We start from the raw sequence: 23,998 nt of genomic DNA, 5'->3' as shown, positions 1-23,998 counted from the left end.
AGTATTTAATGCCAATTATATAAAATTTACAGCTCCGTCTAGATTATGAAGGAAACTCACTCATTCAATGGATCGTTCCAAAACCCTGTACAGTCAGCTCTCTAACGTAAGATTAAATGTAACATACTGGTGAAAGGAGTTTAGAACATTGAAAAGAAGTATCATCTTTTGTAAACATCTTTGTCCAGAAATTTATTGAGTGATGCTATTCTTTTGTGTTATGTAGTTGAAATGTATTTTTTCTCTCTGAAGTGAAACACACCAATGATTATTTCTGGGTTGTAGTGGCATTGGTATTAATATTGGTGTATTATTATTTAGTGTTTAGAGATACAGTGAAAAACTTTGTTTACTTGCTATCCAGTCAAATCATGCATACACGAGTACAATCAAACCATTTATAAGTGCACAGAGAAAAATAACCAGAGGGCAGAATATGGTTTTATTAAAAATGATCTATTCTACATTCTCTTTGACCTTCATCCCCTTGGTCCTGTTTTCACACCTTACACTTCCTTTTCTACACATTTCCTTATCTATGTACCACCCACTCCCCTGACATCTGTCTGAAGAAGGGTCTCGACCCGAAACATCATCCATTCCTTCTCTCCAGAGATGCTGCCTGTCCCACTGAGTTACTCCTGCATTTTGTACCTTCAATTTAAACCGGCATCTGCAGTTCTTTCCTACACATATGGTGTTACGGCTACACCAGTAGAAAGAATAAGTGAGTTAGGTTGGGTGATCAGGCCATTGTGAGTTAGGTTGGGAGATCAGGACTACATCCTTGAGATTGATAGGTTCTTGATTAGTAAGGGTGTCAAAGTCCATTGGGAGAAGGCAGGAAATTGGGGTTACGAGGGAAAGATAGATCAGCCATGATTGAATGGGGGACCAGTCTCGATGGGCAGAATGGCCTAATCTGCTATTTTGTCGTATGAATTTTGAGGGAAGACTAGTTTGTTTGATGTACTGGGCTGCATCCACAAATTCTTGCTGTCTTGTACAGATTGGTTGCCAAACCAAGTTTTGATGGTGATTCACAATGTGGTTGGACCAAGGCAAATTGTTGGTGATATTTATGCACAGGAAATAGAAGCTCTCAACTATTTCCACATCTGCATCATTGATGCTGAATGGGGCATGTTCACCACCCCATTTCCTAAAGTCAACGTCTGGCTCCTTTGTCATGTTGACATTGAAGGTTGTTGGCTCAACACCACATTACCAATCTCTCTGACTCTTTCCTACCATCTGTTTCACCGTTGCTTCAGATCCTGCCCTCTAGGGTGACGTCATCTGTAAACTTGCGAATTATGTTACGGCAGAATTTAGTTTAGTTTATTGTTGTCATGTGTACTGAGGTTCAGTGAAAAGCTTTTGTTTGCGTGCTGTCCAATCAAAGAAAAGGCTATACATGAATACAATCAAGCCATCCACAGTGCACAGATAAAGGGTGCAGCATTTAGTGCAAAGATGTAACATAGTCATGAGTTTATAAGGAATATAGTAAGGGCCTGAAAGCAGATACATGCGGAATTACTATAGAGAATAACATGTATCATATTGTTCAGAAAATGTTCCTGGTGTCAGTCATCCTTGCAGGCCTAATGTGTTGGACAGTGAGGCCTGATTGCGATATTTTCTTCCAACAGTTACCAGACTCATCCTGACCCTTCCCCCTGCACGTTTAAAGCTTTCCACTCAAATATTTCTCCTGCTTCTGATTTATTCAGCTAAAACAATTGTTGGTCTTTCTCATTCCCAGCTCTTCCTTCTTCCCTTCCCATCACTGAATCCTAGGCCCAGCACTGAGCCTTGCGGCATCCCTCTAGTCACTGCCTGCCATTCTGAAAAGCGCCCGTTAATTCCTACTTTTTGCTTCCTGTCTGCCAACCAGTTCTCTATCCAAGGTACACAAAAATGCTGGAGAAACTCAGCAGGTGCAGCTGACAGAGGTTCACCTGCATCTCCTCCAACCTCATCTATTGCATCCGCTGCTCTAGATGTCAGCTGATCTACATCGGTGAAACCATGCGGAGGCTTGGCGATCGTTTCGCCAAACACCTCTGCTCGGTCCGCATTAACCAACCTGACCTCCCGGTGGCTCAGCACTTCAACTCCTCCTCCCATTCTGTATCCGATCTCTCTGTCCTGGGTCTCCTCCATGGCCAGAGCGAGTACCACCGGAAATTGGAGGAACAGCACCTCATATTCCGCTTGGGGAGCCTGCATCCTGGGGGCATGAACATTGAATTCTCCCAATTTTGTTAGCCCTTGCTGTCTCCTCCCCTTCCTATCTCTCCCTCAGCCCTCGAGCTCCTCCTGCTCCTTTTTCCTTTCTTCTCCCCGCCCCACCCCCCATCAGTCTGAAGAAGGGTTTCGGCCCGAAACGTTGCCTATTTCCTTCGCTCCATAGATGCTACTGCACCCGCTGAGTTTATCCAGCATTTTTGTGTACCTTCGATTTTCCAGCATCTGCAGTTCCTTCTTAAACAGTTCTCTATCCATGTCAGTAACCTACCCCCAATACCATGTGCTCTAATTTTGCACACTAATCTCTTGTGTGGGACCTTGTCAAAGTATAGATACACCACATCCACTGGCTCTCCCTTATCTATTCTACTTGTCACATCCTCAAAAAATTAGTCAAGATTAGTCAAGCATGATTTCCCCTTCATAAATCCATGCTGACTATGTCACTGCTTTCCAAATGTGCTGCTATTACATCTTTAATAATTGATAAGCATTTCCCCCACTACAGATGTTGGGCTAACTGGTCTATAATTCCCTGTTTTCTCTCTCTTCCTCCTATCTTAAACATGGGGTTACATTAGCTACCCTCCAGTCCATAGGAACTGATCCAGAGTCTATAGAACATTGGAAAATGATCACCAATGCATCCACAATTTCTAGGGCTATCTCATTGAGTACTCTGGGATGCAGTCCACCAGGCCCTGGGGATTTATCTGCCTTAAGACCTAATACCATTTCCTGACTAATGTGAATTTCTTTCAGTTCATCCCTCCCGCTAGATCCTCGGTCCCCTAGTATTTCTGGGAGATTGTTTGTGTCTTCCTCAGTGAAGACATAACCAAAGTACTTGTTTAACTAGTCTGCCATCTCCTTGTTTTCCATTATAAATTCACCCGTTTCTGACTGTAAGGGACCTACATTTGTCTTCACTAATCTTTTCCTGTTCACAAACTATAGAAGTGTTTACAGTCGATTTGTTTATCCCCCACAAGCTTTCTTTCATGCACTATTTTCCCCCTCTTAATTAACCTCTTTGTCCTCCTCTGTTGAAATCTAAATTTTTCCCAGTAGGCTGTGGGCCGCGGAGCTTTTTCGTTCAGGTTTGAGACCCAACTCATGGAACTACCTGAATTTTTAAAAACATTTTTATAAATATTTTTATTAGAAGCATGTATACAAATAATAGTAAGCGACAATTTAATTACAGATTTCTTACATAGCTTCAGTTTTTTTTTTAAAGAATAAAGATAAAGGGAGGAAAAGTTGAATGTAATAGAGAGAGAAAAAGTTAAAAAAAGACGCAGAAGGAAACTACCAATAACAAGATTATGGCGATAGATCCGGGAAATGTTGAGTATAACTATTCATCCAGTCCCAAACTCAGGTTTCAACCTTGATTTTGTGTTAAACCAATTAACTTTTTCAAAAATTCAATAAATGGAGACCATATTCTAACAAAAAATTCTGGTTTGTCAATTAGGACAAATCTCATTTTTTTTCAAATGCAATGTCTCAGTCATTTCCGTAATCCACATTTTAATTGTGGGGACTGCTGTTTTTCCCCCAAAATTTTAGTATTAATTTTTTTGCAGTTATTAGACTGTAATCAAGAAATTGTCTCTTATCATAAAGTTTGTGGTATGTTCTGATAATCCTAATATTATTAATTTGAGCTCTGGGTCGAGTTGGATATTGAAATAATTAAAAAAATGTCCACCCAAACATTTTTAATTTTTATACGTTACAAAGGTTGGCTTCTTGAAATTGACATCTATCACAGAGAGGGGAAATATTTGGGAAAATCTTATCTAATTTTGCCTTTGAATAATGTAGTCTATATAACATTTTGAATTGTATTAAGGAGTGTCTAGCATTTAACGAACAGTGATTTATATATTGTAAGCTTTCATCCCCTGTGTCTTTTATTATGGATTGAGCCAACTCATCTTCCCATGCTCGTCTATATGATTCTGAAGACGGAACCTCAGTATCTGAGAGGATATTATAAATATAAGATATTAATTTATTTGTATTGGGATGTCTATTCAAACATTCATCAAGGGTTTCTGGACCCCAAAATCTATAGTCTTGCGTATGTAGTTTTACATAGTATCTGAGTTGCAGATATCTAAAAAAATTATTAGCGTGTAACTCTTATTTCTGTTGTAGTTCCTGAAATGAGAGAAAAACGCCATTTTGGTAAAGGTCTCCCACCGTTTTAATTCCATGGGTTTTCCATTGAACAAATCCTCTATCTAAAACGGTTTAAAAGAAGGGTTATTTGCATTCGGATTTCCTCCGTATGTTTTTTTATTCAAATTAATCGGAGCTAGAAGAATCGAGCCTATTTCAAAAGGTAAGCAGTCCTCCTTCTCCATCTTTAGCCAGTCTGGTTGTTGATCAATGTTATCCAGCCAGAAGGTAATATTTTTTAATATTAACTGCCCAGTAATATAATAGAAAGTTTGGTAAAGCTAATCCTCCATTAACTTTGGACTTGCATAAATGTTTTTTTAATTTATTCTGTGGTTCTTATAGTCCCAGATAAAATTTGTAACAGCTGAATCATTTTTTTAAATAAATATTTTGGGAGATATATTGGAATTGATTGGAATAACTATAATAATTGTGGGAGAAAAATAATCTTTATAGCATTAATTCTACCAACTAAAGAGATGGGAAGCGTTTTCCAATATTGGATATTTCTGTGTAATTTAGTAAGTAAAGGAGGAAAATTTGATTTGAATAAAGAAGTATATTTCTTGGTCACATAGATTCCAAGGTATTTAAACTTTTCATAGGTAATTTTAAAAGGATACTGTTGAAGTATAAGTGGGTTTTGTTCCATTATTGACATAATTTCGCTTTTATTCCAATTAATTCTATATCCGAGAATGAACCAAATTGAGTTATGAGATTTAATAAATTCGGAATGCTAATTTCTGGGTTTGTGATGTATAATAATACATCGTCTGCATATAATGAAATTTTATTAACTGTATGTTTAGTATTATACCCATGTATTTCTGAATGGGATCTAATACTCTCTGTGAGTGGTTCTATAACAAAGGCAAATAGAAGCGGGGAAAGTGGACATCCTTGTTTCACACACTCTGGATAAATTAAATTTAGGTGACAACATTTGATTTGTCAATATTCTAGTTGTTGGGTTTTTTTATTGGAGTTTCACAAACTACCTGAATTTTTAACAGCTGAATCATTGTAAAAATATTATATAAATCATACCTCAAACTCGTCAAGACCAAAACCTGCACATTTTTTTAAAATGTGGTAATTACGAGTAGTAATTGTCCAATCAATGCACGTTTGACATTGAGGTCACTCAGGGCTGGTGGGATATTAAAAACTATTTAAAAAAAAAGCAGATTAAAACGGACGGCTGCTGGCTAGCAGCCGTTCACCAAGATGGCTCCTCCTCCAAAAATAATAACATTTCAGGCCGAGTGCAGGCCACCAAATTCGATTTCATGCAGAGTGCAGGCCGCCAAACTCGATTTCACGGCATTTCAGGCAGAGTGCAGGCCACCAAATTCAATTTTACGGCATTTCGGGCGGAGTGCAGGCCGCCAAACTCGATCTCATGGCATATCGTGCGGAGTGCAGGCCGCCAAACTCGATCACACAGCATTTCTGGCGGAGTGCAGGCCGCCAAACCCGATCGCATGGCATTTCGGGCGGAGTGCAGGCCGCCAAACGTAATGTCACGGCATTTCGGTCGGAGTGCAGGCCGCCATACTCGATCTTACGGCATTTTGGGCGGAGTGCTGGCCGCCAAACTCGCTCCCACGACATTTCAGGCAGAGTGCAGGCCGTTAAACTCGATCCCACGGCATTTCGGGCAGAGAGCAGGCCGCCAAACTCGATCTCACGGCATTTATGGCGGAGTGCTTTCCGCCAATCTCGATCTCACGGCATTTCAGGCGGAGTTCAGGCCGCCAAACTCGATCCGAAGGCATTTCAGGCGGAGCGCAGGCCGCCAAACTCGACCCCACGGCATTTCAGCCAGAGCGTGGGCCGCCAAACTCGACCCCGCAGCATTATGGGCGGAGGGCGTGCCGCCAAACTCGACCCCACAGCATTTCAGGCGAAGTGCCGGCCGCCAAAGCCGACCCAAAAGCATTTCGGGCAGAGGGCAGCCCACCAAATTGCCAAACAACTCATTGCATTATCATTAAGGGCTAACAAATCATTTATTGCAAGTACATTGCAGACTCACAGTTCAGTTAATTCACAACTTAGAATCAGTTGTGGACTCTCCCTCGCGATCTTCCAGAGTGACTGACTAACGTCCAGGCATCCGGGGTTGTATAGTCCTGCTCCCCCGGAAGGGGCGTTACCTTCATCGTGGTGATTAACAGGCAAGAGGACCAATCAGCTGATCTCAAGATTTTTTAATACATTCATAATCGATTGGAAAAATCCTCGGGGCTGCCTCAGTGGAGGACTGTGAGTAAGATGGCCAAAAATCATAGCGATATATGGTAGTTTTTTCTAAAATCTCAAGTACCAAAATTAATGTACAGCGCAGACAGGAAGTGGTCAAGATGAGGCTGTTAGTTATAGACATTTTTATATAATACTAGACCAAGGGGGACCCGTTGGGTCCCGTCCCCTCAACGCGCGGTTGCGGGGGGGGGGGGGTCTGCAGCGTCACACACACACTAACCACCCCCCAAACACACAGGGGGAGGGGGTGAGAGGGGAGGGAGGGGGAGGTGGGTGAGGGGGATGAGAGGGGTGGAGGGGGAGAGGGGGGAGGTGGAGTGAGAGGGTGGAGAGGGGAGTAAGGGGAGGGTAGGGGGAGGGCTAGAGGGGGAGGGGGAGAGAGAGGAGGGGGAAGGGGGGAGGAGAGGGGGAGGGAAATGGAGGGAGAGGGGAGAGAGAGGGAGGGGAGAGGGGGATAAGAGGCAAATCTCTACCGAAATATGTAAAAATCGGCAGAGGAAATAAGCACGAAGTTTTAAAACCGTTAACCAATTATCTGTTCAAAATGGAGGAATTTGAAATAAAGAGAGAAATTTAAAAGAATGGTTGTCGAAATCGGCAGAGGAAATAAGCACAGTTTTTTTAAACTGAAAAGCAATAATCTGTTCAAAATGGATTAAATTGAAATAAAGAGAGAAATTAAAAGATAACAGCCCAACTTGGATTGACTATTTTCCATGAATGTGACTCGGGTCCGTCAAAATTCAGTGTTCAGAAGACGTACGTAAATAAATTTCGTGGAAATGGGTTGAAACACTCAGCTACCCCCTTTCTAGACTACCCTAGAGGTCGCCTACCATTGTTCATTATTGTCAATTTACTGGCTGGAAACATCAACCTCAACCCTGGCCCAAAAGGTCAGCACCGTGGACGTAAACCAAAGTATCCGTGTGGTTTGTGCTCATTTGCTGTTAAAGATTCTGACATTCATTGCTCGATGTGCACAAGTAGGCTTCACCTGAATTGCTCCAATGTGTCAAATGACACTTTTGTTTTTCACTCCAAAAATCCAAATGCCATCTGGTTATGTCCATTGTGCGATGTCATCAACCTTGCTCGTTCATTTTTTGACTCGTCAAGCAACCTTACATGTATGCTCAACTTGAGCAATTCATTTGAAAGTCTTACATCTCTGATTCATGACCCTGGTTGTGACGTATGGAATCATGAGAATTTAAGATCATCCAGCCCAATTTGTGCTAAAATAACACTTTAAAAAACTGCTTCTGGGTGGTCTTGTGTAACGACATCCAAAACAGAGAAAAACCCTCTGCTGAAATGTGCAAAGACAAAGGATGGCTGGACCATTGTTGGGAAAGATGGTAAGAGTAAAACCCCTGATGATGACAATCCTTCATCCTTCCCCCGACACTAGCTATCACCCCCTGTCAACATGTTAATGACAAAGAAATGTGTGTAATGGTGATGCTCAAAAGGAGATTCGTGGAACCAACAAAGATAGTGATCGCAATGATGTCAGCAATGAACATGGGATCAAAATCACTGTTATAAATTGCCGCAGTATAAAAGGAAAGTGTGCTGTGATCAATTCATTTATTGAAACTGAAAACCCTGATATCTTTATCAATATCATTCCTTGTTTTGAAAGAACTGATTTAGACAGCGGCTCTGAGCATATCCGGTGTCAAGCTACACTCCAGGGTCAGTCGTTACAGATTGGAAGCTTTTACCGACCACCTGACATGAAAACGGAGCCTCTTTTAGATCTTGGATCAAACATCTCCAAAATTAACACCTCGTCACGTTCTCCACTTATCATCGTGGGGGGGCGATTTCAATGTCCCAGGTGTAGATTGGTCTGACGGCACACAAAGCGAACCAAAAGGGGGTCTCCAGGAAGCCATAGCTGACCTTACTCTGGAAAATCATCTGTCCCAAAAAGTCACTTTCCCCACCAGGCGTGATAAGGCAAGTGGCACCGAAAATACTTTAGATTTATTGTTCACTTTGCATACAGATTTAATTTCGGAAGTTTCATCGTGTGCTGGAATCAGCGATCATTATATTATCCAAGCAAAACTGCACACAAAGCTTAAAGTTCCTTCAAAACCACCGCGTAAAATTTCCCCCTGGAGAAAAGTGGTCAGTGAGGAATTTAAAGACGGCAAAAAAACTGGGAAAATATTTATTCAACCTGCAACTAGATAAAAGATCTGTAAAAGACAACTGGGCGTGGCTGAGAGACTCTTTAAATCATATTGTTGCAAATCATGTTCCTTAAAACTCATTAAGGGCCGTATGCGTCCTCCTTGGTTTTCGGCAAAACTAAAACGTCTCTGCAGTAAGAAAGAGAAGTTCTATATCCGTGCCAAAAAAAAGGGTACAAAACTGGACTGGGATAATTTTACTAGAGTGCGAAAGCAAGTTGATGGTACTATTAGGAATGCTCATAGACAACATGTTTCTTCTATTCTAGGGGAAGAGCAACCTAAGGCTTTTTGGAGATATGTGAAATCCAGACGGACAGAAAACACTTAAAGGTGCTTAAAGTGAACAACTGTCTGATCACTGAAGACCAGGCGAAAGCAGACGCTCTTGGAAACCAATTTCAACATGTTTACACCCGCGAAGATGTGGAACCTTCATCATTTCCAGATCTATCGCACAGCCCGTATGCTGATATGCCTGCTATTAAAATTGAGGCTGAATGTGTCAAGAAGTTATTGCTCAACATCAATACAACAAAAGCAATTGGACCAGATCAGATACAGAATCAAGCCCTCAAGATCGCGGCTGAAGAACTGGCTCCAGTTTTGCAGTTCATTTTCCAACCGTCGCTTGACTCGGGTGATGTTCTGCTGGATTGGAGGAAGGCTAACATCACTCCTCTCTTTAAGAAGGGTTCAACCACCAACCTGGCGAATTATCATCCTGTTTCATTAACAACTACTTGTTGCAAACTGCTGGAGCATTTAATTGACTGTAATCTGATAAGACACATGAGCAAACATAACATTCTTGCTGTCAACCAACATGCATTTAGGAGGCATAGATCATGTGAGTCTTAGCTTATCTTGACGACAAATGATCTGGCCAAGCACCTTGATTGTAACGTCATCACGGATTTAGTAGTGCTGGACTTTTCTAAAGCATTTGATGTCATCCCACACCAGAGACTGCTTCGGAAGCTTGACTTCTATGGTATTCGTTCCAACACGAAATGATGGATTTCCAGTTTCCTGACAAAACGTCTTCAACACTGGGGCATGCAGTTCAACCCTTCCAAATGTGAAACCATGCGTGTCACGAGAAAGAGGAATCCAGGCAAATAATCTTACAATATACTTGGTGCCACCCTTGAAGAATCCAAACAAAGCAAGTATCTTGGCATCAAATTGCAGAATGATCTGCGTTGGAATGGTCAGACTCATCATGCAACGGTGAAAGCAACAGGTGTCCTAAATTTTTTGAGAACCAACTTTCATCATTGTTCAACTTCTGTCAAGGAGAAGCTATACTTCACCCTCGTTAGACCTCATTTAGATTACGCAGTTGCAGCATGGAACCCATACACAAATAAAAAAATTTCTTCCATCGAATGTGTCCAAAGACATGCAGCTTGATTTGTTACTAATACCTATGAGAGAGAAGTGAGTGTTACCAAACTACTGAATTCACTGGTGTGGAACCGTCTCCAAGACAGATGTGAAGCACACCGTTTGACCTGTTTCAACAAAATGTTAAATGGCCAGCTCGACATAGATTACAAAACCTACACCAAACCCAAACCAATTAGGAGCAGACGAGGGCATTCGATCCAATATTAGATACCTGAGAGGGACTCAAATAGGGAAAGCTAGCAGTCAGTGTGTGAGGCAGGAGGCAGAGAAGAGTAGCACTCGGACCCAAAATGTAGGGGAGAAAGAAGAAAAAGACAATAAACAGAGAATAAGAGGGGGTGGGTTTCTTAAATTTGTATATTTTAATGCTAGGAGCATTGTAAGAAAGGTGGATGAGCTTAGAGCCTGGATTGACACCTGGAAGTATGATGTTGTGGCGATCAGTGAAACATAGTTGCAGGAGGGCTGTGATTGGAAACTAAATATTCCAGGATTTCGTTGCTTCAGGTGTGATTAAGGTGGAGGTGTTGCATTGCTTGTCAGGGAAGATATTACAGCAGTGCTTTGGCAGGATAGATTAGAGGGCTCATCTAGGGAGGCTATTTGGGTGGAACTGAGAAATGGGAAAGGGGTAGCAACACTTATAGGGGTGTATTATAGACCGCCAAATGGGGAGCGAGAATTGGAAGAGCAAATATGTAAGGAGATAGCAGATATTAGTAGTAAGCACAAGGTAGTGATTGTGGGAGATTTCAACTTTCCACACATAGACTGGGAAACACATTCTGTAAATGGGCTGGATGGTTTGGAGTTTGTAAAATGTGTGCAGGATAGTTTTTTTCAGCAATACATAGAGGTACCTACTAGAGAAGGGGCGGTGCTGGACCTCCTGTTAGGAAATGAGATAGGTCAGGTGGCAGAGGTATGTGTTGGGGAACAGTTCGGGTCCAGTGATCACAATACCATTAGTTTCAATATAATTATGGAGAGGGTCAGAACTGGACCAAGGGTTGAGATTTTGATTGGAGAAAGGCTAACTTTGAGGAGATGCGAAAGGATTTAAAAGGAGTGAATTGGGACATTTTGTTTTATGGGAAGGATGTGGAAAAGAAATGGAGGACATTTAAAGGTGAAATTTTAAGAGTACAGAATCTTTATGTCCCTGTTCGGTTGAAAGGAAATAGTAAAAATTGGAAAGAGCCATGGTTTTCAAGGGAAATTGGACACTTGGTTCGCAAAAAGAGAGAGATCTACAATAATTATAGGCACCATGGAGTAAATGAGGTGCTTGAGGAGTATAAAGAATGTAAAAAGAATCTTAAGAAAGAAATTAGAAAAGCTAAAAGAAGATATGAGGTTGCTTTGGCAAGTAAGGTGAAAGTAAATCCAAAGGGTTTCTACAGCTATATTAATAGCAAAAGGATAACGAGGGATAAAATTGGTCCATTAGAGAGTCAGAGTGGACAGCTATCTGCAGAGCCAAAAGAGATGGGGGATGATATTGAACAATTTCTATTCTTCGGTATTCACCAAGGAGAAGGATATTGAATCTGGTGAGGAAAGGGAAACCAGTAGAGTAGCTATGGAAACTATGAGATTCAAAGAAGAGGAAGTACTGACACTTTTCAAAAATATAAAAGTGGATAGGTCTCCAGGTCCGGACAGGATATTCCCTAAGACATTGAGGGAAGTTAGTGTAGAAATAGCAGGGGCTATGACAGAAATATTTCAAATGTCATTTGAAACGAGAATAGTGCCGGAGGATTGGCGTACTGCGCTTGTTGTTCCATTGTTTAAAAAGGGTTCTAAGAGTAAACCTAGCAATTATAGACCTGTTAGTTTGACGTCAGTGGTGGGCAAATTAATGGAAAGGATACTAAGAGATAATATATATAAGCATCTGTATAAACAGGGTCTGATTAGGAACAGTCAACATGGATTTGTGCCTGGAAGGTCATGTTTGACTAATCTTCTTGAATTTTTTGAAGAGGTTACTCGGGAAATTGATGAGGGTAAAGCAGTGGATGTTGTATATATGGACTTCAGTCAGGCCTTTGACAAGGTTCCTCATGGAAGGTTGGTTAAGAAGGTTCAATTGTTGGGTATTAATGGTGGAGTAGTAAGATGGATTCAACAGTGGCTGAATGGGAGATGCCAGAGAGTAATGTTGGATGGCTGTTTGTCAGGTTGGAGGCCAGTGACTAGTGGGGTGCCACAGGGATCTGTGTTGGGTCCACTGTTGTTTGTCATCTACATCAATGATCTGGATGATGGTGTGGTAAATTGGATTAGTAAGTATGCAGATGATACTGAGATAGGTGGTGTTGTGGATAATGAAGTAGATTTTCAAAGTCTACAGAGAGATTTAGGCCAGTTGGAAGAGTGGGCTGAAAGATGGCAGATTGAGTTTAATATTGATAAGTGTGAGGTGCTATATCTTGACCGGACAAATCAAAATAGGACGTACATGGTAAATGGTAGTGAATTGAGGAATGCAGTTGAACAGAGGGATCTAGGAATAACTGTGCACAGTTCCCTGAAGGTGGAATCTCATGTAGATAGGGTGGTAAAGAAACCTTTATAAATCAGAGCATTGAGTATAGAAGTTGGAATGTAATGTTAAAATTGTACAAGGCATTGGTGAGGCCAATTCTGGAGTATCGTGTACAAGGATGTCAACAAAATAGAGAGAGTACTAGGAGATTTACTAGAATGTTGCCTGTGTTTCAGCAACTAAGTTACAGAGAAAGGTTGAACAAGTTAGGTCTTTATTCTTTGGAGCGCAGAAGGTTAAGGGGGGACTTGATAGAGGTCTTTAAAATGATGAGAGGGATAGACAGAGTTGACGTGGATAAGGTTTTATCACTGAGAGTAGGGAAGATTCAAACAAGAGGACATGACTTGAGAATTAAGGGACAGAAGTTTAGGGGTAACATGAGGGGGAACTTCTTTACTCAGAGTGGTAGCTGTGTGGAATGAGCTTCCAGTGGAGGTGGTGGAGGCAGGTTCAATTTTTTCATTTAAAAATAAATTGGATAGTTATATGGACGGGAAAGGAATGGAGGGTTATGGTCTGAGTGCAGGTAGATGGGACTAGGGGAGAATACGTGTTCGGCACGGACTAGAAGGGCCGAGATGGCTTGTTTCCGTGCTGTAATTATTATATGGTTATATGGTTACCTGCTACCAAGCCAGATGTGTACAGCAATTCATTCTTCCCCCACACAATTAAAGCTTGGAATAGACTTCACCTTACCATCGTTACCCAACCAGATGCAACTAAATTTAAGGTAGCTCGTTCTTCCCAAAAACCCTTTCTGGCTTAAGTCCTCCCTCCACCACCTCCAGTTTAAATTCCATTTGGAATATTTTGGTGGACCAAGAAACCAAGCTGTCGAAATCGGCAGAGGAAATAAGCGCGGTTTTAAAACTGAAAAGCAATTGTCTGTTCAAAATGAAGGAAATTGAAATAAAGAGAGAAAAAAAATGGTTGTGGAAATCGGCGGAGGAAATAAGCGCGAAGTTTAAAACTGAAAAGTAATAATCTTTTCAAAATGGAGTCAATTGAAATAAAGAGAGAAATTTAAAAAAAAAACGGCAGTCGAAATCGGTGGAGGGTATAAGTGCGAAGTTTTAAAACTGTAAAGCAATTATCTGTTCAAAATGGAGTAAGTTGAAATAAAGAGAGGAACCAAAAAAAACAGTTGTGGAAATGGGCGGATCAAAGAAGCGCGAAGTTTTAAAACAGTAAGTCCTTTTCTAAGAAAGAGAGACATTTTTAAAAAATGGTTGTTGAAATCGGTGGAGGAAATAAGCACGAAGTTTTAAAACTGCAAAGCAATCTGTTCAAAATGGAGTAAATTGAAACAAAGAGAGAAATTTTTTAAAAACGGCTGTCGAAATCGCTGGAGGAAATAGGCGCAGTTTTAAAAGTGAAAAGTAATTATCTGTTCATTAAGGAGGAAATTGAAATAAAGAGAGAAATTAAAAAACTACGGTTGTGGAAATTGGCAGAGGAAATAACCGCAAAGTTTTAAAACTGAAAAGCAATTATCTGTTCAAAATGGAGTAAATTGAAATAAAGAGAGAAATAAAAAAAACGGTCGTCGAACTGATGCATAGGAAATAACCTCGAATTTTTGAAACTTACTTGTGTAATATAAATCAAAGAAAAACAAAGAACATCAGCGGAGCAAATAAAATTATTAGCTGAAAAAAAGTATTTGAAATCAAATGTAAATGTTTCTAATGTAAAGAAAAACAATGAAAATTGGCGGTGCAATCGTACTGTTATAGTCGGAGCTGTGGAATTCCGCTCATCGTTGTTGAGAAACAAAGCGACAATGGACGGTTGGTCCGAGGGTACTACGTGTTCATAGGATTCCCAGCGGGTAGCGTGGAGGTGTGAAGAATGATCTGGAAATGAAATCTCGAGATCATCACTCGGGTGATCGGTTCAATCCAGTTACGGGGGGACTTCTGGGTTGTGGGTGGGGCGGGGGGCTCGGGCGTTCGGGGGAGGGCAGCTGAGACACGTAACTCGCAGCTCTGGCAGCGCATTGAAAAGTCTGCACAGCTGGTCGCGAGGAGCAAAGGCATTGTGACGTCATCAGCTCGCTTCAGATTCAGTTCGATTTTAAAACAATTTTAGTAAAAAACTCGGGAAGTAATGAACCAAATTTTCAGATGAGGGGAATTTTGAACTCGAGGCAAATCTCTGCCGGAATATGTAAACATTTCTCCGTTACTGCGTCTGGATGCTTGCAAGAGAGAGCTAGATATGGCTCTTAAAAATAGCGGAGTCAGGGGAGATGGGGTGAAGGCAGGAACGGGGTACTGATTGGGAATGATCAGCCATGATCACATTGAATGGTGGTGCTGGCTCGAAGGGCCAAATGGCCTACTCCTGCACCTATTGTCTATTGTTTTGGAGGAGATGTGAAAGACAAACAAACTAACAAAGAGAGTTTTAATAGTTACTAGACCAAGGGGGATCCATTGGGTCCCGTCACCTCAACGCGAGGCTGCGGGGGGGGGGGGGGGGGTCTGCGGCGTCACACACACACTAACCACCCCCTACACACACTAACCACCCCCCTTGATATTATATTAAAATTATTAATTGGCGCCTTTTAGCCCATCCCCGCCCTAACTCGAGGGCCAGAGAGAGTGGGACAGAGAAAGAGATAGAGGGGGAGAGGGAGATGAGGGGAGAGAGGGGGGAGATTGGATGGAGGGGGAGAGGGGGTGGTGAGGCGGGGAGAGAAGGGGGAAGATGGGGGGAGGAGACGGGGAGAGGGGTGGATGAGAGGGGGAGGATACGGGGAGAGGGGGAGGAGACGGAGAGAGGAGGGAGGAGACGGGGAGAAGGGGGAGGAGATGGGGAGAGGGGGAGGTGAGGATTGGGATGGAGGGGGGAAGATGGAGAAAGGGAGAGGAGGGGGGGAAGGGGGGAGGGAGTGGGGTGAGAGAGGGGGAGGGGAGGAGAGAGGGGGAGGGGGAGGGGAGAGGGGGACACAGAGGCAGAGAGGGGGACACAGGCAGAGAGGGGGACACAGGCAAAGAGGGGGTCAGAGAGGAAGAGAGGGGGCGATAGGGGGCATGAGGGGTGTAGAGAGGGAGCGGGGTGGAGAGGGTGGGGTGAGAGTTTTAGGGGTAGGGAAGAGGAGAAGGGGGGAAGAGGAGGGATAGCCAGGCGAGAGAGCAGGCTGCAGTCACAGAGGGCTGATTCCCAAATGCTACCGTTGGTGGCTGCAGGCTTCAGGCTTCATTCAGGCTTCAGGCTTCATTCTGGCTTCAGGCCTCATTCAGGCTTCAGGCTGCAGAATTGATGCTTCAGGATTCAGGCAGAGTGGTCGAGGAGAGAGGGGGGTGGAGGAGGGGTGAGAGGGAGAGGGGGGAGACGGGGGAAGGGGAGAGCGGGGAGGGGGAGACTGGGAGAGGGGGAGGGGTGGAGGTGGAGAGGGAGGGAAGGGGGGAAAGAGTGGGGAGAGGGGGTAGTGGAGGTGGAGGGGAGGGGTGAGGTGGGGAGATGAGGGGAGAGGTGGGGAGGGTGGGAAAGGGAGAGGGGGAGGGAGGGGAGAGGGAGAGGGGGAGAGCAGGGAGGGGGAGGTGGTGAGAGGGGAGTGTGGAGCTGGTGGGGAGAGGTGGATGGGAGAGAGGGGAGGTGTAGGGGGGAGGGGGGAGGTGGGGAGAGGTGGAGGGGAGGGGGGAGAGAGGGGGGAGAGGGGAGAGAGTGGGGAGAGGGGGATAGGGGGAGGGGGAGGAGAAGAGGAGGGGGGAAGGAGAAGAGGAGGGGGCGGAGGTGAAGAGGAGGGGGCGGAGGAGAGGGAGGAGGAGAGGGGGGGAAGGGGGGGATAGAGGGGGGAGAGGGGGAGAGAGTGGGGAGAGGGGGATAGGTGGTTAGAGGGGGAGGGGAGAGAGGGGGGAGGTGGTTTGAGGGTGAGGGGGGAGGTGGGGAGTGGGGGGGGATAGGTGGAGAGAGGGGCGAGGTGGAGAGAGATGGGAGGAGAGGAGGGGGAGTTTGAGGGGTTGAGGGAGTCCCTCTCTCCATAATTCCTCTCCCCTCCCTCCATAACTCCTCTCCCCACTTCAGCTCCCCTATCCCTCCTCCCATATCCCTCCTCACCTACCGCACTGCCCACCTCTCCCTCTATTCCCCACTGCCCACCTCTCACTCTATTCCCCACTCCCTATCTCCCCCACTCCTCTTCCTCTATTCCCCACTCCCTATCTCCCCCACTCCCCTCCCTCTCTACCCCCTCCTCTCCCTCTCTACCCCCTCCTATCCCTCTCTACACCCTCCTCTCCCTCAATCCCCCCAATCTGGGGCACGAGCAAAGGCATTGTGACGTCAGCAGCATTTGATTTTAAAAATTGGTCAGATTTGGTGATGAATTTTACTAAAAAGGTGGGAAAATAATTAACCAAATTAGATTTTTGAATTCACTCTACCGTAATATGTAAAAATGTCTCCATTACCGCGTCGGGTTTAGGAGGAGATATCACTGGCAACTAACTGCAATATTGGAGAAATAGAATGTGTACGAACATCCGAACGAAGAGACATTTAATAGTTACTAGACCATGTGCAGACCCGTTGGGTCTGTTCCCGCAACGTGCGGTTGCGAGGGGAGGGGGCGGCCTGAGGCGTCATACACACACTAACCAACCTCTCACACACATACTAACCACCCCTCACACACACACACTATAAACCTCCATTTATATTATATTAAGAAGGTAGGGAGGAGAGGGTAGGGCCGCCCAGCAGCGGTTGGCCTCAGAGTGAGCCTCAGCTCCATGGCTTCGCATCCTCGGCGCTTCAGACCCCGAGTACGGGGGGGAAAGGGTGGAGTGGGCGGGCGGGCGGGCGTGATGCCGAGTGAGCCTGCGGGCCGCCAGCGAGGACGACGAAAAGCAGTAGGGGAACCAGCCGATCTGTGGCTTCCACCAGCATGACAGAGCCGGGCCGGTGGGGGGGGGGGGGGGGGGGGGGGGAGTGGAGGAGAGCCGGGCAGCAGCAGCCGTTATGGTCGCACAGGGCACGCGATGAGAAGGTGGCCAGCGGGAGGTGAAAAAATGACTGAGTGGGGGGGGGGGAAGAAGGATTTTATTAAAAATGTGTACAGAAAAATGAATACATTTAATGTGGATTTGCGAATGTAAAAGTAAAATTGCTAGGAAATTGGTAAAAATCTCTGCGTTTTTGCGTCTGGTTTTCGCGGAGAAACGAATCAAAGGCAAAATCAAAGGCAAAATCAAAACAACATACACCCACACCCACACACACAGAGTTTTAAAAGTATATAGATTAGACCAAGGGGACCCGTTCGTTGTGGGGGTGGAGAGGGCCTGTGGCATCACACACACACACTAACCACCCGCCAAACACACGGGGGGGGGGGGAGGTGGGAGGAGGGTGAGGGGGGCTGAGAGGAGGGGGAGGGCAGGGAGGGGGAGAGAGTGGGGAGGGGGAAGTGGTAGGGCAAAGGGAGGGGGAGGGAGGTGGAGGGGAGAGGGTCCCATCCACTCAACGAGCGCTTGCAGGGGGGGGGGGGCTGCGGCGTCACACACTCACACTAACCACCCCCCAAACACACTAACCACCCCTCCTCCACACACACACACACTATCCACCCCTTTGATATATTAATATTATTCATTGGCTCCTTTTATCCCATCCCCGCCCTATAGAGAGGGGGAAGAGTGGGGAGGGAGGTGGAGAGGGGTAGGGAGATGGGTAGAGGGGTTGGGGAAGGAGGGGGAGAGGGGAGGATAGAGGAAGGGGTGACAGGGGGGAGAGAGGGGGGGTTGGGGGTTAGGAGAGAGAGAGGGGGAGGGGGAGGAGGAGAGGGGGGGAAGGTAGAGTAGAGGGGGGAGGGATACTAGAGGGGGAGGGAGAGTAGAGGGGAGAGATGAGGGGGGGAGATTAGAGGGGGAAGGAGAGTAGAGGGGAGAGATGATGGGGGAGGGAGATTAGAGGGGGGGGAGTAGGGAGAGATGAGTGGGAGGAGAGGAGTGGTGAGAGAGGAGGAGCGGATGAGGGTAGTGGAGAGAGGGGCACAGAGGGGGGCACAGAGAGAGCAGGGGGAGAGAGAGAGCAGGGGGAGAGAGAGCAGGGGGGGAGCAGGTGGGGAGAGAGAGCAGGGGCGGAGAGAGAGCAGGGGGGAGAGAGAGGGGGTGAGAGAGAGAGGGAGGGGAGAGAGAGGGGAAGGGAAGAGAGGGGGGAAGGGGGCGAGAGGGGGGAAGGGGGAGAGAGGAGGGAAGAGGGAGAGAGGGGGGAAGGGGGAGAGAGGGGGGAAGGGGGAGAGAGGGGGGAACGAAGAGAGAGGGGGAAGTGGGAGAGGGGGGGGGAAAGGGGTGGAAGAGGGGAAAGAGGGGGAGAGATAGGAAGGGGAGAGAGGGGTAGAGAGGGGGGTAGGATGAGTAGAGGGGGGAGGGAGGGTAGAGGGGAGAGGAGTGGCGAGAGAGTAGGTGGCAGGAAGTGAACGGGCAGCGGGGCACGTGTCAACCAAAGGTCTTCATCGGCTTCAATCCAGACTCCGGGGGTAGGGGGGAGGAGGGGTCGTCACAGAGGAAGACTGATTCCCGTAGGCAGCTCCGGGCTGCAGGTGGCAGGATTCGGGCTTCAGTTCCGAGTTGGGGGGGGGGGGGGGGGGGGTAGTGGTCGGGGGGAAAGATGTGGGGGGAAGAGGAGGAAGATGGGAGAGAGGAGGCAGAGAGCCGGGAGAGGAGAAGGTGGGTGGGAGGAGAATGGGGGAAGGGAGGGGGAAGAGATGAAAGAGGGACGAGGGGAAGGGGGAGGGAGGAAGGGGGTGAGAGGAGAAGGGAGAGGGAGGAGGAGGGGAGCTGGGCGGGCAAGCGGGCTGCGATCACAGAGGAGGGCTGATTCCCAAACACTACGTTCGGCGGCTGCAGTGGGAGATAGAGAGGGAGGGGGAGGAGGTAAAGGCAGCACGTACCCCGAAGAAAAGCCGTCACCATTCCCCGTGTCCCTGCGATCAAAGGAGGAATCGCAGGTCTCCATAGACGGCCTCTCCAAGAGCCAGGGCCACTTTCCCATCGCACTGTCTCTCAGCGCGATGGTAACGGCCGCCGAGCCGAAGCTCGAGCGGCGGGGCTGGGCTCAGTGAGGAAAGAGGGGGGGTGGAGGGAGGAGGGAGGGGACGATGGGATGGAGAGGGGGTGGGGAGGCGGGAAGAGAAGAGAGGAGACGGAGAGTTGGAGATGGGGAGGGGGGGAGGTAGAAGGGGGGAGGGAGAAGGGGGAGGGGGGAGGAGAGGGGAGGGGGAGAGAGAGATGGATTGGGAGGAGGAGGGGGAGGGGAAGGATAGCGGGGAGGTGGGTGGAGGGGGAGAGAGGGGTGAGGGAGGGGCGTAGAGAGGGGTGGGGGAGGCCGGGAGGGAGGGGTGGGGGAGGAAGGAGAGAGTAGGAAGGGAGAGAGGGGGGAGGGGAGAGAGGGGAAGAGTGGGGAGGGAGAGGGGTAGAGGAGAGGGGGAAGAGTGGGGAGGGAGGGGGAGAGGGGTAGGGGAGAGAGGGAAGGGAGGGGGTGAGGGGTAGGGAGAGGGGTAGGGGGAGAGAGGGGTAGAGGGGAGAGGGTGTGATGGAGGAGGGGAGATAAAGAAAGGGGAGAGGGGGAGAGAGGGGAAGAAGGGGTGAGGGGTAGGGAGAGGGGTAGGGGAGGGAGAGGGGTGGGGGAGGGAGGGGTAGAGGGTGAGAGGGGGTGAGGGAGGAGGGGAGATAAAGAAAGGGGTGACGCCTGCAGCGTCACACACACAATAACTGAGAGGGATGGGGAGAATGGTGAGGAGAGAGGGGTGATGAGAGATGAGTGAGGAGAGAGGGAGAGCATGAGAGAGGGAGAGAGAGAGGAGGAGAGAGAGAGGGGGGGAGAGAGAGAGGGGGGAGAGAGAGGGGAGGGGGAGAGGGGGAGAGGGAGAGGGAGGGAGAGGGGGAGAGGGAGGGGGAGGGGGAGGGAGGGTGAGAGGGAGAGAGAGAGGGAGGGGGGGAGAGAGGGAGGGAGAGGGAGGGGTGGAGGGGGAAGAGAGTAGGAGGAACAGAGTAGAGGTGGGAGAGTTGAGGGGAGAGAGGAGGGGGAGTGGGGAGAGAGGAGGGAGTGGGGAGAGAGGGGGGTAGAGTGGAGGGGAGAGGGGATTGGAGGAGGGGATAGTGGGGTTGGAGGAGGGGAGAGTGGTGTTGGAGAAGGGAGAAGGAGTTGAGGAGGGGAGAGGGGTGGGGAGAGATGGGGAAGGGGGGTGGGGAAGAGGGGGGAAGGGAAAAGGGAGTAGGGAAGGGAAGAGGGGAGGGGGAAGAGGGGGGGAGGGAGCGAGGGGGAGGGGAAAAGGGGGGAAGGGAAGAGAGAGGGGTGGAGAGTGGTGGGAGAGGGGTGGAGAGGGGATGGGGAAGGGAGAGAGGGGTAGGGTGAAGCGAGGGCGGAGAGAGGGGTGGGGGAGGGGGAAGAGGGGGGGAGGAGGGAGATGGGGAGAGGGGCGAGGAAGGGGTGAGGAGAGAGGAGAGAGGTGAGGAGAGAGGCTGAGGAGAGAGGGGAGAGGGGTGAGGGGAGAGAGGGGAGGAGAGAGGAATGAGAGAGGAGTGAGAAGAGAGGGGTGAGGTGAATGGGGAGAGGAGGGAGGGGGAGAGGGGGGAAGGAAAGAGGGGGGAAGGGAAGAGAGAGTGGGGAGGGGGAAGAGGGGGGGAAGGGAGGGAGAGGGGGAGAGGGTCCCATCCATTAAACACGCAGTTGCTTGGGGGGGGGCAAGTTGCGGCGTTACACACACATTAACCACCATCCCCCCCCCCCCACACACACACACACAAACCATCCCGCCAACACACACCCTAACCACCCCCCTTGATATTATATTAATATTATTAATTGCCCCATCCCCCCCTATCTCAAGGGCGAAGAGAGTGGGGCAGAGAAAGAGGGAGAGGGAGAGGAGAGGGAGATGAGGGGAGAGAGGGGTTGGAGGGAGGGGGTGGAGGGAGGGGGGGGAGGTGTGATGGAGAGGGGGGTAGAAAGGGTGGAGAGGCAGGAAGAGGATGGGGCAGAGAGGTGGGCGGAGAGGGGGAGTTGGAGAGGGGGAGTTGGAGAGGGGGATGGGGTGAGGGGTATCGGGGAGAGAGGGGAGGGGAAGGGGAAAGGGAGAGAGGGGGGCTGGGGAGGGGCGGAGAGAGGGGGAGGGATGAGGAGAGGAGGAGATGGAGAGGGGAGAGAGTGGAGAGGGGGAGGGGGAGATTGGGAGAGAGTGGGGAGGGGAGAGGGGGGAATGGGGAAGGAGGGGGGGGATGGGGGAAATGGAGAGACGGGGATGGGGAAGACAGCGGGGAGGTGGAGGGGTGGAGGGAGGGAGGGAGGGGGAGAGAGAGGGCAGGGAGGAGAGATTAGGTAGGGGGAGGAGGAGGGAAGGGAGAGAGCGGGGGATGGGGAGGTGGGGGAGGGGATGTGAGAGTGGTGGGGGAGGGGTGGAGAGGGGATGGGGAAGGGAGGGAGAGGGGTAGGGTGAAGGGAGGGCGGAGAGAGGGGTGGGAGAGGGGGTCAGAGGGGGGGAGGATGGAGAGAAGGGGAAGAGTGCGGAGGGAGGGGGAGAAGGGTAGGGAGAGGGGTGGAAGGGGAGGGGGAGGGAGGAGGAGGGAGAGGGGGAGGGGGAGGGAGGAGGAGGGAGAGGGGGAGGAGATGGGGAGAGGGGGAGATGGAGAGGTGATGAGAGAGGGGAGATGAGAGAGGGGTGGGGAGAGGGGTGAGGAGAGAGGAATGAGGAGAGAGTGGTGATGAGAGATTGGTGAGGGGAATAGGGAATGGGGGGAGAGAGGGGGGAGGAGAGGGGCGAGGAAGGGGTGAGGAGAGGAGTGAGGAGAGAGGTGAGGAGAGAGGGGAGAGGGGTGAGGGGAGAGGGGGGGAGGAGAGAGGAATGAGGAGAGAGGAGTGAGAAGAGAGGGGCGAGGGGAGAGGGGTGAGGAGAGAGGGGTGAGGCGAATGGGGAGAGGGGGGAGGGGTTATCAACATTCTATGGGCGAGCAGCTGTTGTTTTTTGAATTTTTTTATGTGTTTTACCGAAAAAGCAGTGAAAGGATGAACCGAATTTTGTAATTTTTGAAACAAAATGTAGATGAGGAAAAGCCCTCCAGTAATATGTAAACATTTCTCCGTCGCGGCAAAGGGCGGAGGAGCAAGTTCACAAACGCCTTAAACGAATTTTATGATTACAGTCATATTCACGTCATATATATATGTATAATCTATAAAATCAAAAGTCTCATCTTGACCACTTCCTGTCTGCGCTGTATATTGATTTTAGAAACGCTACCCTGTATTGCTATGATTTTTGGCCATCTTACTCACAGTCCTCCTCCGCTGAGGCAGCCCCGAGGATTTTTACGATCGATTAAAAATATATTAGACGATTGTTTGAATAGACATGTAAGTTGATATCTTACATTTATAACACTCTTCTAAATATTGACACCCCACCCTCTGAGATTTATAGGCGAGCATGGGAGGACAAGCTGGGTTTACCCATTTCGAAAGATATATGGGAGAAAAGCCTACTATACATAGACTACTGTTCTTTAAATGCCAGGTATTGCCTGATACAATTTAAAGTATTGCATAGGTTATACATTTGAATAAGTCAACATATGAGCAAAATCCGATAATACACAGTACTGTCCGTATCTGGAAACAGCTGAAATTCAGTCTTAAATTGAGAAATATGTCTCTCCTTCTTACTATTGCAAATAATCCCTCGTTTAAACCGTCTACTTTAGATGTGGTGCTTGTTCAATGGAAGAACCTGGGAATCAATACTGTGGGAGACATCTCTAAGAAGGGGACTCTCTCTTCTTTTCAAGAACTACAGGCGAAATATCACTTGAATGCCAATAATCTTTTTAGATACCTTCAAATCCGAGATTACGTGAAAACATATACACAAGACTGTCCTCTTATGGGTCCAGATATATTAGACGATTGTTTGAATAGACATGCCGATACAAGTAAGTTGATATCTTACATTTATAACACTCTTCTAAATATTGACACCCCACCCTCTGAGATTTATAGGCGTGCATGGGAGGACGAGCAGGGTTTACCCATTTCGAAAGATATATGGGAGGAAAGCCTACAATACATACACTACTGTTCTTTAAATGCC

General features: G+C 47.7%; 1 long non-coding RNA gene across 1 annotated transcript; it reads right to left on the bottom strand.

Annotated features, from left to right (window-relative positions):
- Positions 1–4,558: 4,558 nt before the first annotated feature.
- Positions 4,559–23,610, bottom strand: LOC116976233. The gene is made up of 3 exons (XR_004412907.1): positions 23,601–23,610; positions 8,135–8,137; positions 4,559–4,816 (listed from the first exon to the last, which is right to left on the bottom strand). It is a non-coding gene; the product is annotated as an uncharacterized LOC116976233 (long non-coding RNA).
- Positions 23,611–23,998: the final 388 nt, after the last annotated feature.

Source organism: Amblyraja radiata, chromosome 8 (assembly GCF_010909765.2).
Source record: "Amblyraja radiata isolate CabotCenter1 chromosome 8, sAmbRad1.1.pri, whole genome shotgun sequence".
In the NCBI taxonomy this organism is placed as follows: domain Eukaryota; kingdom Metazoa; phylum Chordata; class Chondrichthyes; order Rajiformes; family Rajidae; genus Amblyraja; species Amblyraja radiata.
The sequence above is the reverse complement of the archived record's forward strand: the minus strand, read 5'-3'. Positions and strand labels throughout refer to the sequence as shown.